Below are 12,641 nucleotides of genomic sequence, written 5' to 3' on the forward strand. Positions count from 1 at the left end.
ACAGACCCTATCAAGCAAGAGGCTGTGAGTCTCCAGTGCAGCAATGCTTGGGAAATTGTAAGGAGCTGGACATACAGGAGCCAGTAACCTTTATCACCACTGTGGATCCAGCACAAACCCACTTCTTCCTTGTCATGGGTTCTAGCTCGGTGCTTTGGAAAAAACACTTAGTGTGTTACCCCAGCCTGAGGCCAGCCTTTCTTTTCCAGACTCCCCTCCTCCCACACCCAATGATTTTAGCCAATGTGAATATAGAGACAACACAACCAAATGTTTGAGGTAACAAAATGTCTATTTATAATTATTTAGTTATCCAGATGTATTTAAATCCTAATATAAAATGTTAATTTGGAATATATCATTTTGTTTTATTCACTCATATTTCATGAAACGATTTTATTCCAAGTTTTCATGTGCACCTTCCGCATGGGAGTTCTTTGTCTTCAGTTTTTCCAAGCACGTTGAGTTCATTTCCATTTATCTTGTTTGAGATCGAGTACTTTTTAGGTCCCTGTATGATTTATCAATGAAAAATTACCCTATTCACAATCTCCACAAGATACCACTTAAAAAGAAATCATTAAGAAGCCTCATTTGTGATAAAAAAAAAAAAAAAGCATAGCTCCAGGAATAATTACTAAATCTGTATTAAAGATTCACCTCGCCCATGCATACTTTTTTAACAACCAATTTGGTCGGCTGACCTGCACAAACTTCCAGAATGAGCATTGACCAAAGACTATTCCTGGCTAATGTTGTTCCCAAACAAAACTTCATCAAAACAGAATAATCAAGAGAGGGCTCTGCTACTTTCTGTATGCTCTGATAGAGGGTGACTCTTTTTTTTCCAATGAGTAGAAGTTTAGACAAAACCCATCCTTCTATTTGGGTCCTGACAGTAATTTGGATCAGCCTAAGTTTGAGTCCTCGTTCACCACCTCCCAGCTGGATAGCCTCAGCCACATTACTTAACGTCTCTGAGATGCTTTACCTATAATAGCTATTATAATAGTTACTTAACCTCTCTAAGCTTTACCTAAATTAGTTCCCTGGCTGGTTAGTTGGGAAAATCAAGTGAAATGTCTTTAATAAAGTGGACTGAGTGAAGTCTGTCCTTATGTGTGCATTTAATTATCCAGACTTTGGCTGTTTATCTCTGTTTTCTGTAGAGGAAGAAAACGGGACAGTGAAATTTTCTTAATGATTTCATGCTTCTCCAGTCACAGTCAAATCCTAAATCACAAATCAGAAACACTGCTGGGGGTTGGGGAACTGAAAAACGTTAATTTAGTGGTCAAAGAATTAAAATGAAAACTCTTGCAGCATGGATTTCCCACGCTGATGTTGGCTGGGCCATGTCGGGAGGGCAGGAGTCCGACTTCTTGCATGGCTTAAAGCCACCAACAGAGGGCGGTGGTTCTGCGGTACACAGCGAGGGAAATGGGATAGGGGGTGCAGGGAAATGAGAAGGGGAAGAGCAGCAGATTGTAGCTTTACTCGCTGGTTTCTATTTGTGATCTGGCTGGATGTGCCGGGCTGATTCATCCTTACAGCAGGTGGTTGTACTCTATTCTTCCCTGAAATGCATTTCTTGCCTTTACATGTAGACACAGGGGGTATCAGATATTGATATTTCATACACTAAATTGTTTATATTTTATACACTTGTTTTACTGGTTCTAGATTGTCTTCCTCTACATCCCACTCAGTAGGTCTCTAGCCTTGGATAGAAAAAGAGGGACCTGGAAACAGCTGGAAACAGGATAATCAGAGAGCTGATACTGTTCTTAAGATCTGTGGGTCCCAGAGCAAGAGGAGAAAAGGAGGTCCCTATGCTGAATCTCTAAGTGGTTAAAAGTTACAGATCAAGCTAACTGTCAAACAGAATACATTCTATCCTCCTACTACTCTAACAAATATATGGCCGAGAAGGCCAGGCCTGAATTTAGAGCTCTTGGAGTCTGCAGCTCTGAGCTACATTATATGGGATGTTAACCTTCAGCCTTTGCAGCTGCCCCCTGCCCACATCCCTGATCCTGGGTTCATCCTGCAGCCTGCAGGTCTAAGATCTGCTCACTCCCTGCAAAATGCTACCCTTGGACCCAGGCATGCACACACAGGTAGTCTGGTTCCCAGCAGAAGAGATTCAAGCTTGCATAGGACCTGGAAGTGCTCAGGACCATTTACTAAGAAAGTCCAGGGACCCTGAGTCTAGAAGAGGACAGTGGGCTCTGGGTAGACACGACCCCTCTTGCCTGAGCCTAAGGACAGTAACTGAAGAGTTCTGGTAGGTGTCACTGGATGGTGGTGCTGACTTTCTCACTTATTGGCTGGAATCCAGGGCCAACTGTGTGCTCACTCTACACCTCACCTCCTGGGGGCCCAGAGAAGATCTGGTAGCAATGGATGTGAGAGCACCTATAAGCTGGGAAGAGCCACATAAATATCTGGACTAATTATATCTGCTATTACCTCAGGCCTCAAAGCACAAGTTTAACAGGATCAGCAAAGATTCAGGAGCCCAGACCAAATGCTGGATGTACAAGTATGTACGAGCACTTGTTGCCTCTCAGGCAAGATATAAACAGAGCTGGCTTTTTTTTTTTTTTTTTTTAAGATTTTATTTATTTATTCATGAGAAACACAAAGAGAGGCAGAGATAGAGGCAGAGTGAGAAGCAGGTTCCATGCGGGGAGCCCGGTGCGGGACTTGATCCCAGGATCTCGGGATCACTCCCCGAGCCAAAGGCAGATGCTCAACCGCTGAGCCATCCAGGCATCCCCAGAGCTGGCTTTTAAAATATATACAGTTCCAACCCACGGGATGAATGCCGACAAGCTCTGTCTTCCTTGGAGTGTGATATCACAGATGTGACAGACCTTTTTACTGTCATCCCACACAGAAACAGCCTTGTAGAAATCAACAGAGAGCATGACCCAATCCTGTTCCTGAGGCTTTCAAAAGGATTATGTTTACAAGTATGGGACTGCGTGACTGCTGAACGTTCCTGGTTTTATGCAAAAATGGTGTTGGTTAAGCAAGCTGTGGACAATGTTTAATGGAAGTCAACAGAAATGATGTTCATGGAGTCTAAGTCATAACATGGAAAAAGGGTGATACTATAATGAGCGAAAAAGGCAGGATTCAATATGTGTGCCCAAGATGCTGAGAAGTATGTTTAAACACACAGGCACCCACACAAGGAAAAACATGGGAGGAAATATACCAAAACATTAACAAGGACTGTTTTGAGTGATGAGAATCTGAGTTATTTAGTTTCTCTAGTTTTCCAAAATCTATTTAATAGACATTATTTATAATATCTATTTTAAACAGAAATTGAGAAAAAGCTAAAAATTATTTAAAATTTAGTTAACCACGTGGGGCGCCTGGGTGGCTTAGTTGGTTATGTGTCTGACTCTTGGTTTCAGCTCGGATCATGATCTCAGGGTCCTGGGGTCAAGCCCCATTGGGCTCCCCACTCAGTGGGGAGTCTGCTTGAGAGTGTCTCTCTCTCTCTCTCTGTCCTTCTGCCCCTCCTTGCAGCCCCCCACATGTTCTCTCTCTCAAAACAAATAATAAATCCTTAAAAAAATTTAGTTAACCATGCTTATGTGTTCAAAATACTTTCTTCTGAAAATTATGAAATATTTCAACCATACAGTAAAATTATAGAAAATACTACAACACATAGCATGAACTCACTAGTCAAACATAACAGATTTAACATTTTTCGCTGTTTTTTAAAAAAAAAACATTAAAAAAAAGGGGGGGGGCACCTGGGTGGCTCAGTTGGTTGAGTGTCTGCTTTTGGCGTCCTGGGATGGAGCCCCACATCTGGCTCTCTGCTCAGTGGAGAGCCTGCTTCTCCCTCTCCCTCTGCCTGCTGCTCTGCCTACTTATGTGCACTCTCTCTCAAATAAATAAAAATCTTAAAAAAAAAAAAAAGAAATACAAGCAATCCAACCAAAGCCCTCCGTCCTGTTCTCTATCCCCCTCCCCAGAGGTTGACATATAAATTGCCTTAAAAATATATAAATCTATATTTTTATGCTTTTACTATGGTTTGTCTTGTTAATTTAAAAAATCTACACAAACGGTATCCTACTGTCCATACTTTTTTGCAACTTGCTTTTTTTTTTTTTAATTTTTATTTATTTATGATAGTCACACAGAGAGAGAGAGGCAGAGACACAGGCAAAGAGAGAAGCAGGCTCCATGCACCGGGAGCCTGACGTGGGATTTGATCCCGGGTCTCCAGGATCGCACCCTGGGCCAAAGGCAGGCGCTAAACCGCTGCACCACCCAGGGATCCCTGCAACTTGCTTTTTTAAAAAACTCAATATCTTTAAGATCTATTTCATTCATTTAATTAATTAATTAATTAATTAATTATATGAATGCTCTTCCACGTAGGTGTTTAGCTCTGAGTTCATGGACATTTATTTACCACCACACATGGTGCTTGAGTATTCCTGCTCATATGTGTACAGTCCCCATATGGAGGTAGAAGTTGCCAGGAAGTGGATGTGTAGCTTAGTGGTGCATGCACACCTCCAACTCTTACTACATGAGCCCAGGAGTTAACTACAGAGTTAATAGTGGATAACTTAATAGTGGATAAATGGACATTGGGACCATCTGTTTAATCAACAGACACAGCATTATTATACACATTTGGCAGGAGATGAAACATAACTTGAGTATTTCAAAGGGTTACCATGATTTGTTTTTGACATTTGTGATCTTCTGCTGGGTGAATCTGGATTTATTTGATGCCCAGTAACGTCACCTCCACTTGCTTCCTAATACAACCCAATATACTTATTGGTAATCCACTTTCCAGGCATAAACTTGGGCAGAACTTGTATTGAAACTCAACCTACACCTGATAGAAATGTCACCTTCATGCTTTAGAAGTTCAGACCACTGCGGGGCACACAGGGTCTCCATAGGGACCAGGGCCATGCTCAGAAAGTTGGAAAGAAATTTCAGAAAAATATGATTTATTTGCTGACATCACAGTGTTGGAGAGAACAGTGTATTGGCCCTTCCTGCCTCTGTCAAGACAAGGCTCTCTGGAGAATCACTTACCATCTTCTGCCTTGCTGCAGCTTGAATCACATTTTGCTGGGTTCCCAGTAGCAATGGTTTTTAAAAATCTTCCAATTCCACACTCTCCATCCCTTGCCCCTGCCCTGCAACCCTTCCCCCAAAGCAGCAGCTTGTTCCAAGGTGGAACAACAGGTCAAGGCACAAACTTCGTGCTCTGCTATTGAGAAGGCACTTGAGCCAGAGGGAATCTGTGGGGTTTCTCACTGGGGAAGAGGGAGGGGCTTCCTGGAGCATATTTTCCTACAGGGCATAAACAAGGGGGTTTGTGTTGGGGGAGGTGATGGGAATAAAAAAGCAGGATCTGCTACTACCTAGGCCTATCAACCAGGGGCAACTCAATCTTTAAGAATGGAATGCTCTAGCACTGAGAATCAAATAACAAGTATTTGGATGTGTTTTGTAGACTAGTGAGCGCGATGCAAACATTTCCACATTTTCTAATGCAGCTGGGAAAGGCAACACTGGTTCAGCTAGATCTGCTTCTCTTGGAATTGCTGAACTAGTTCTTTTGCTTTGCACATTAAAATTATCTTCTATCTTTTATTCACAATCTCCCAAAGTACAAGAGAAAAAAAAATCACTAGCTCGGTGGTTTCTCTCTTGCTCCGAATAACTTCCTTCACCATCAAGGATCTGTTGGCTTCTTAAAGGCCCTCTGGAGAGCCAGCTCTGAAGCACCACAGTGTCTTGGGACTTGAGAAACTTACCAAAACAAGGACCTGAGCATTTCATCAAATAGGATGACATATGTATGGTGCTTAGAGCCATGCCTGGCACTCGGTCAGTATCTTTCTCATCCTGAAACACAAGTTCACCAGCCATAGGCAGCTTTTTGGGCACCTGGTCTGTGGGGTCCCCCAGTTCCCTGCATGTAGAGAGGCTCTCCTGCTTGGGATTTAATGTTTTGCTGTCATCATGTTAAAATTCTTCATAATTTTTTCACAAGGAGTCCCACATTTTTATTGACTGGCTACACTTGCCTAATCGAGGGTGATCTGGCTCTTAACAGGCTTACACTGAACTTCACCACCAATTCAGAAAGCTCACACTGGGGGCTCAGGACACTGACTCTCTGACAATTCCCTTCCAGGCAAGTTGAGTGCAGACCACTGCTCCAGCCTCCTTTGGAGTCACTCCCATTCCTGTCTATCAATTGCCTCCTTTCTCTGAGGAAAACAAAAACAAAAACAAAACAAAAAATTTAAAAATCACCCCTAATATTTCTGCAGGGTATCCCACTGCTCTGTGATCAGCTCCCTGGGGCCACCCTTTCTGTCCCTGTGGCTATACAGACAGCTCTCAAGTCTTTTCTTGACCCAAAATTTACAGCCTATTGAGCTCATCATGCAGCTGACTGGCTTTCTCTAAATTGTATATTTGCAATTAATTGCACTCCCAAACTTCCTTTTACTTTCCACTCTTACCTTCTGAGTCCATGGCCTCTCCCATTGCATCTGGAGGCCTGGTCGCCCGTCTGACCTCACCATGCTCTTACTCTTAGCATTACCAACATAGCTAAAACACACTGCATTCTTTGAATTTTCTTTCTTTCTCTCCCTTTCTTTTTTAAACTATTTTATTTATTTATTCATGAGAGGCACAGAGAGAGAGAGAGAGACAGAGACACAGGCTGAGGGAGAAGCAGGCTCCATGCAGGGAGCCCGACATGGGACTCGATCCTGGGTCTCCAGGATCAGGCCCTGGGCTGAAGGCGGCGCTAAACCGCTGAGCCACCCGGGCTGCCCTCTCTTTTTCTTTTTAAAGATTTTATCCATCTATTTGACAGAGAGAGAAAAAGAGGGAGAGAGCACAAGCAGGGGGAGGGGCAGGAAGAGGGAGAGGGAGCAGCAGACTCCCTGCCGAGCAGGCAGCCCAACTCAGAACTCATCCCAAGATCTCGGAACCATGACCTGAGCTGAAGGCAGACGCTCAACCTACTGAGCCACCCAGGCACCCAGATTTTTTAAATTTTCTGCAGAGGAAAACAGGCAACCTTCAGTCCACAATATATTTTGGGAAAAGGACATTTTCCTCAACTTACCCTGCCCGCCATTTGCAAGCATATTAATGTTATATTTAGAGGCAAAATAGTATAGTGACAAGAATCAGACCTTAGGGCAGTCAGATCCAGATTTAAATTCTAACTCCATCACTTACTTGTAAGAACGTGGGCAAGTTGTTTAATCTTTGAGCTCCATTTCCTCATTTGTAAGATGAGGATAATAATATATACCCATGGCGTTACTCTAACTACATGAGATAATAATGCATGTAAAGCACTTAGCACAGTGCCTGCACATAGTAGGAGCCCAATAAATAGTAGTGTTTATTGGCAATACGTATAGTCTGTAGGTAGCATTAATGTACACACCATGTGCCCTCTACTACATGTACCAGATGCTCTCCAGAAGAAGCAAGAAATACAAACATCTTAGGTACTGAGAGTGATTGGCAAACAGGACAAGAAAAAGGTTCATTTGTAATAGAAATGACTTCAACGTACTATGAGAGTATAAGGCATCAAAAGTGACGTTCCTCTTGGGGTGCCTGGGTGGCTTGATCGGTTAAGTATCTGCCTTTGGCTCAGGCTATGATCTCAGGGGTCCTGGGTGGGCTCCCCCTCAGCAGGGAGCCTGCTTCTCTCTCTCCCTCTACCCCTCCCCCTGCTCATGAGCTCATGCCCTCTCAGATAAATAGATAAAATCTTAAAAAAGGCCAAAGGAAGAGAAGGACATACTGGATAGGCAGCTTAAGAGCTGGCAGGTGGGCAGGACAGTGTGGGCAAAGTCAGGAGCACAGCAGATCTGTTTAGTTTGGGCTGAGGCAGGTCTAATTAGGACCAAACTCTGAGGACCTTGCTGAACACGGATTGCATCTGGTTGGCAAAGGTTTGCAACTTGTGTGCTACGGAGATGGTGGTCCTGAGGGAGGGGCACAGTTCCAGAGGGGACGTGGGGCCTCACCCCCCTCCCTGGACTAGTCGGTAGTCACAGCAGGCTCCGGAGCAGAGGAAGAATGTGAAGGCTGACTTCCGATACCCTGGCTCTGGAGTGCCAGCTGCACTGTGACGGCCCTGCATTTGGGGCCAGGGATGGGAGGGACAAGTGTGAAAGCTGTTTCTCAGGAGAAGCAGCAGCAGCAGCCAGGTTTGATGCTGGAAGGGAAGGTGGTGTAAATAATGAGGGAGGTTTCATGCTTGCGTGGCTGAGAAGGGAGGAGAGGGAAAGGAGTTTTTGTTCGTGCTAAGAGAGCTGATCGGGGGCCATCCAAGTGGAGACGAGTGTGATTAATGATAACCAACACCCACTGAGCCTGTGCTCTGTGCCCCTTGAACTGCTACAACGACCCTGTGAAATAGGTACATTACTGTCCCCGTTGTTCCCATGAGGCAACTGAGGGTTGATCTTCATATCTCTCAGGCTGGGAGGGACCCCTCTTCCCATCCATTCAAGAGGGGTGAAGAATCAAGAAAGGAGGAGATGATCAGAGGGTGCCCGGACCCTTGGTTCCAGACCTCTTAGCAAAACAGGAAATGGAGTCAAATTCCCAGGGGCAAGGTTTGGAAAAATTAGAAGTGTGGCACTAAGCCCACACTCCTACGGGAGTTGCATGCAGAATCAGCTAGAGAGGGCTGGGCTCAGGAAGCTGGCAGAGGGCGTGCAGAGGAAGCAGCCCGGGAGAGCTGAGGGAGTGGGGAGTCCAGAGGGCAGGGACGGCTGATGAAGGGTCCAGGCAGAGATCCAGCATGCCAATAAAGGGGGAGGCATCTCAGGGCTGGCCCAGAGTTTGGCTGGAGCTTAGAGTGACATTTGCATTTTTCTGTTTGTTAGCAGTGTGGGGGGACAATATCTCCCAGTGGGAGAAGCTGGGACTCTGCAGCCTGGCAGACCCAGATCCGAGTTCTTCCTGTATCGCCCGTGGCCTTGGGCGAGCCAGCTCTGGCCTGAGAGGATGGGGGTGCCGTTCCTGGGGGGAGGGATCGCTGAGCGGGAAGAAGGGTTGTGGTGGACGTGCTGAGTTTGGGGGAGGCACACTGAGGTGTCTGAGTTGTAGCTCTAACGGAGGGAATCGTGGGTAACAGGTCACCTGGGGAGGCAAGGTGAGTAGGAGGTGACCTGGGATAGGGCTCTGAGCTGCACACAGAGGATTGAGACAAGATAAGATGAGGAAGAACTCTGGGAAGGATAGCCAAGAGGTGGGAGGAAGACCAGGCTGGCCGGAGGTTATGGGAGAAGCCAGCCCTCCTACCAGGGCAAGAAACTCCCCGGCTCACTGGCTTCTAGAGGATGGGAGCTGCCCTAAAGGCTAAATGCCATCCCCATCCCAACCCTGGGAGGCCTGAATGCCCCCTCCCCAGAAGCGAACAAACCAGGGCAGTTTGGGGGGTCTCAGGGACAGTGAGCAAACATCTGCTCAGGAAGCCCTGACGTAAGCCTGTCTGGCGCTGGCTCAACAGGTAGACTCGGGGCGCGCATAGCACCACCACCAGCGGGAGCGCTAGGCGAAGGGCCAGAGGGTCTGAGGTTCCGTGTGAAGTCCTCATCTCCCCGCCTCCCTTCAGCCTCAGCAATAAAGAGCAGGCCTCCCTCCCCCCCCCCTTTGCAAGGAGCAGGTGGGTCATGCACAGGTCAGGAGGCTGGCAACAGCTTTTCTCCTCCTTCCCCTTCTGTCTCAAATTCCTAAGTATAAAGGGGGTGCTGATTCTCTCGGTGGGGAGGGGGTGCTGCTCATGCAGCAGTGCTGGCAGCAGAACCCAGCACCAGAACCATGTGCAGGGAAGGACAGTTCCTGAGCTCTGGGATTCTCACCCCTGGAGGTACCCAAGGCAGCAGAGAGTCACCCCTATTAGAGGGCCTTTGGATGAAACTAGACCCAGAGAGAATCTCCCAGAGAGCTGCACCCCTGCCCAAGGACTTGGTCCCTTCCTCCCTCAATGCAGGATGTGCTCCAGGAGAGGGTCAGCTGCACAGCAAAGTACTTCCCTCAACAAGTCTTCACAACAGGGGCACCTGGGTGGCTCAGGTTGTGATTCCAGGATCCTGGGATTGAGTCCCGCATTGGGATCCCCACAGGGAGCCTGCTTCTCCCTCTGCCTATGTCTCTGCCTCTGTGTGTGTGTCTCTCATGAATAAATAAATAAAATCTTAGAAAAAAAAAAAAAGTCTTCACAACCACCTCTTGCCACAGAGGTTTTTATACCTTAGTTTCTTAGAGCTGGGCCAAGACTGGGAACTAGGTATTTTTACTCCAAATCACATACTCTTCTGTAAATGCTAAGAACACATCTGATACCTATAAAACAGTAACTAAGCCCAAAACCTCATAGCCTGGGGTGATCTCACCATGCCTCAGGGTTTCCTAGAGGGAATACTTAAAATAGACAACTGATAAGGAAGTATATACATCAGCCCTAACATTTTCTGGCTTCCGGAACTAGGAATACGTGGATACCAACTGGAGGGAGAATGTAAAAGCATGCATGAGATGATGCACATTTTCATGGTTAAGACATTTCCTTTAAACCATGAAATGAATTGTGTTAATTCCCAGACATGGCAGATGGGCGTGTTGCAGGGATACAGAAGCAGCTTGCTCAGTACAAAGTGACATCACTCTTGCCGAAGCCAGCAGGCTCCTGTGGCAGTTACCTCCTGGGCTGAGCTCACTTTCAGGAGAGAGAATAATATTTACTGATCACCTACTATGTGCTGTGCTCTTAACATTATTATCTTATTTGATCCTTAAGATGAGCCTGCAATTGAAAGCAAGGACTCAGACAGATATATGTGCCCATAGCAGCATTATTCCTAAAAGCCAAAAAGTAGAAGCAACCCAAGGGTCGAGGGATGCGTAGATAGAGAAATAAATTGTGATATATATGAATGTCACCTAGTCTTAAAAAATAGGAAATTCGTACCCATGTTACAATGCAATTGAAAGTGGAGAATGTTATGCTAAATGAAATAAGCCAGTCACAAGTGAACAAATACTGTATGAATCCACATAGATGAAGTACCTAGGGTAGTCAAGGTCACAGTGCCAGAAAGTGGAATGGTGGTTGCCAGGGGTTGGGGGGTAAAGGGGAATGAGGTCATATTAATGGGTACAGAGTTTCAGCTAGTGAAGATGAAAAAATTCTGGGGATGGATTTTTTTTTTTTAATCTTTTTAAAGGGCAGCCCGGGTGGCTCAGTGGTTTGGTGCCTGCCTTCGGCCCAGGGCGTGATCCTGGAGACCCAGGATCGAGTCCCATGTCGGTCTCCCTGTGTGGAGCCTGCTTCTCCCTCTGCCTGTGTCTCTGCCTCTCTCTCTCTCTCTGTCTCTCAAAATAAATAAATAAAATCTTTAAAAAGATTTTTTTTAAGATTTTATTTATTTGAGAGAGAGAATGAGCATGGGGAGGGACAGAAGCAAAGTGAGAAAGCAGAGTCCCGGCTGAGTGCAGAGCCCGACTCAAGGCTCGATCCCAGAACTCTTGGATCATGATCTGAGCAGAAGGCAGATGTTTAATCGACTGAGCCCCACAGGTGCCCCTGGAGATGGATTATTACAGCGATAACATTGTGTATGTACTTAATGTCACTGACTTACACACTTAAAAATGGTTAAAACGGCAAATTTTATGTTATATTTTAGCACAATAAAGACTTTAAAAAATATGATTCTATAGGGTAGAGGTTACTCAACTCCTTTTATAGATAAGAAAGCAGACTCAGAGGAAATCGCACAGCCAGACTGAATGAGAGTCCATCTGATTCTAGAGCCCCCACGTTTCCTTTACATTATGCTGTCCCTCCTAGAGCTCAGGATAGCCCTAGCCTGACTGAGGGGGCTCCCTGGCCCCAAGATTCCTCTGTGAAAAGATGGAGAAAAGCCCAAGTGAAATTGGACCTAACTGCAGTTTAGGAACAGAGGGGTAGGTGTGGCTTGAGCTTGAATTACAGGGCTAACTCTGAGAATTGTGCCAACATCCAAAATTATGAAATGAGGAGCTCCGGGCTTCTCTCTAATCCAGAATGATTATCTTCACTGCCGAGCATCCAATTTAAATTCATTGTGTCTAATACAAAGCCACAGTACAGAGCAGGCTGTCTCCCGACATGCAGTTACCATGGAGACTGGAGATGATCCTCAAAGGGAGTTATGTGGTGGAGAGAACGTGGCTGCCAGCTTCTAAGAAGCCAAGGGGCCTGGGGAAACCATTCTAAAATAGAGCTGCACAGAGAGGCCCTTTGTCATCCTCCTGCTTAGCAAAGCCCCTTCTAATCCCAAAGCAGGAAAGTTTACAGGCAAGCAGGGCACGACCATATTTATTAAAAGTCCAGGCTGCCCACGGATGCCAGAGAGGAGGGCTTTATCCACCATCCACAAATCAACCACACGTAACCCAACTTGCTCTCCTGCCCCACGTCTACCCTGACGTGGGCGAGTCCTCAATCTGGTCCCAAAGCTAAGGATAACAATACCATCAAACTGCTGAGGGAGGCTGCCCTGGGGCCTCCCTGGATACATGGTGCTCAGGAATGG

At 45.9% G+C, this 12,641-nt stretch overlaps 1 protein-coding gene across 2 annotated transcripts in view; it reads right to left on the reverse strand.

Annotated features, from left to right (window-relative positions):
* The window catches only part of DPYSL5 (dihydropyrimidinase like 5), a 96,178-nt gene that overhangs the window by 26,447 nt on the left and 57,090 nt on the right, over positions 1–12,641 (reverse strand). The gene's annotated exons all lie outside the window — the stretch shown is intronic.

Source organism: Canis lupus, chromosome 12 (genome assembly GCF_048164855.1).
Source record: "Canis lupus baileyi chromosome 12, mCanLup2.hap1, whole genome shotgun sequence".
NCBI lineage: Eukaryota > Metazoa > Chordata > Mammalia > Carnivora > Canidae > Canis > Canis lupus.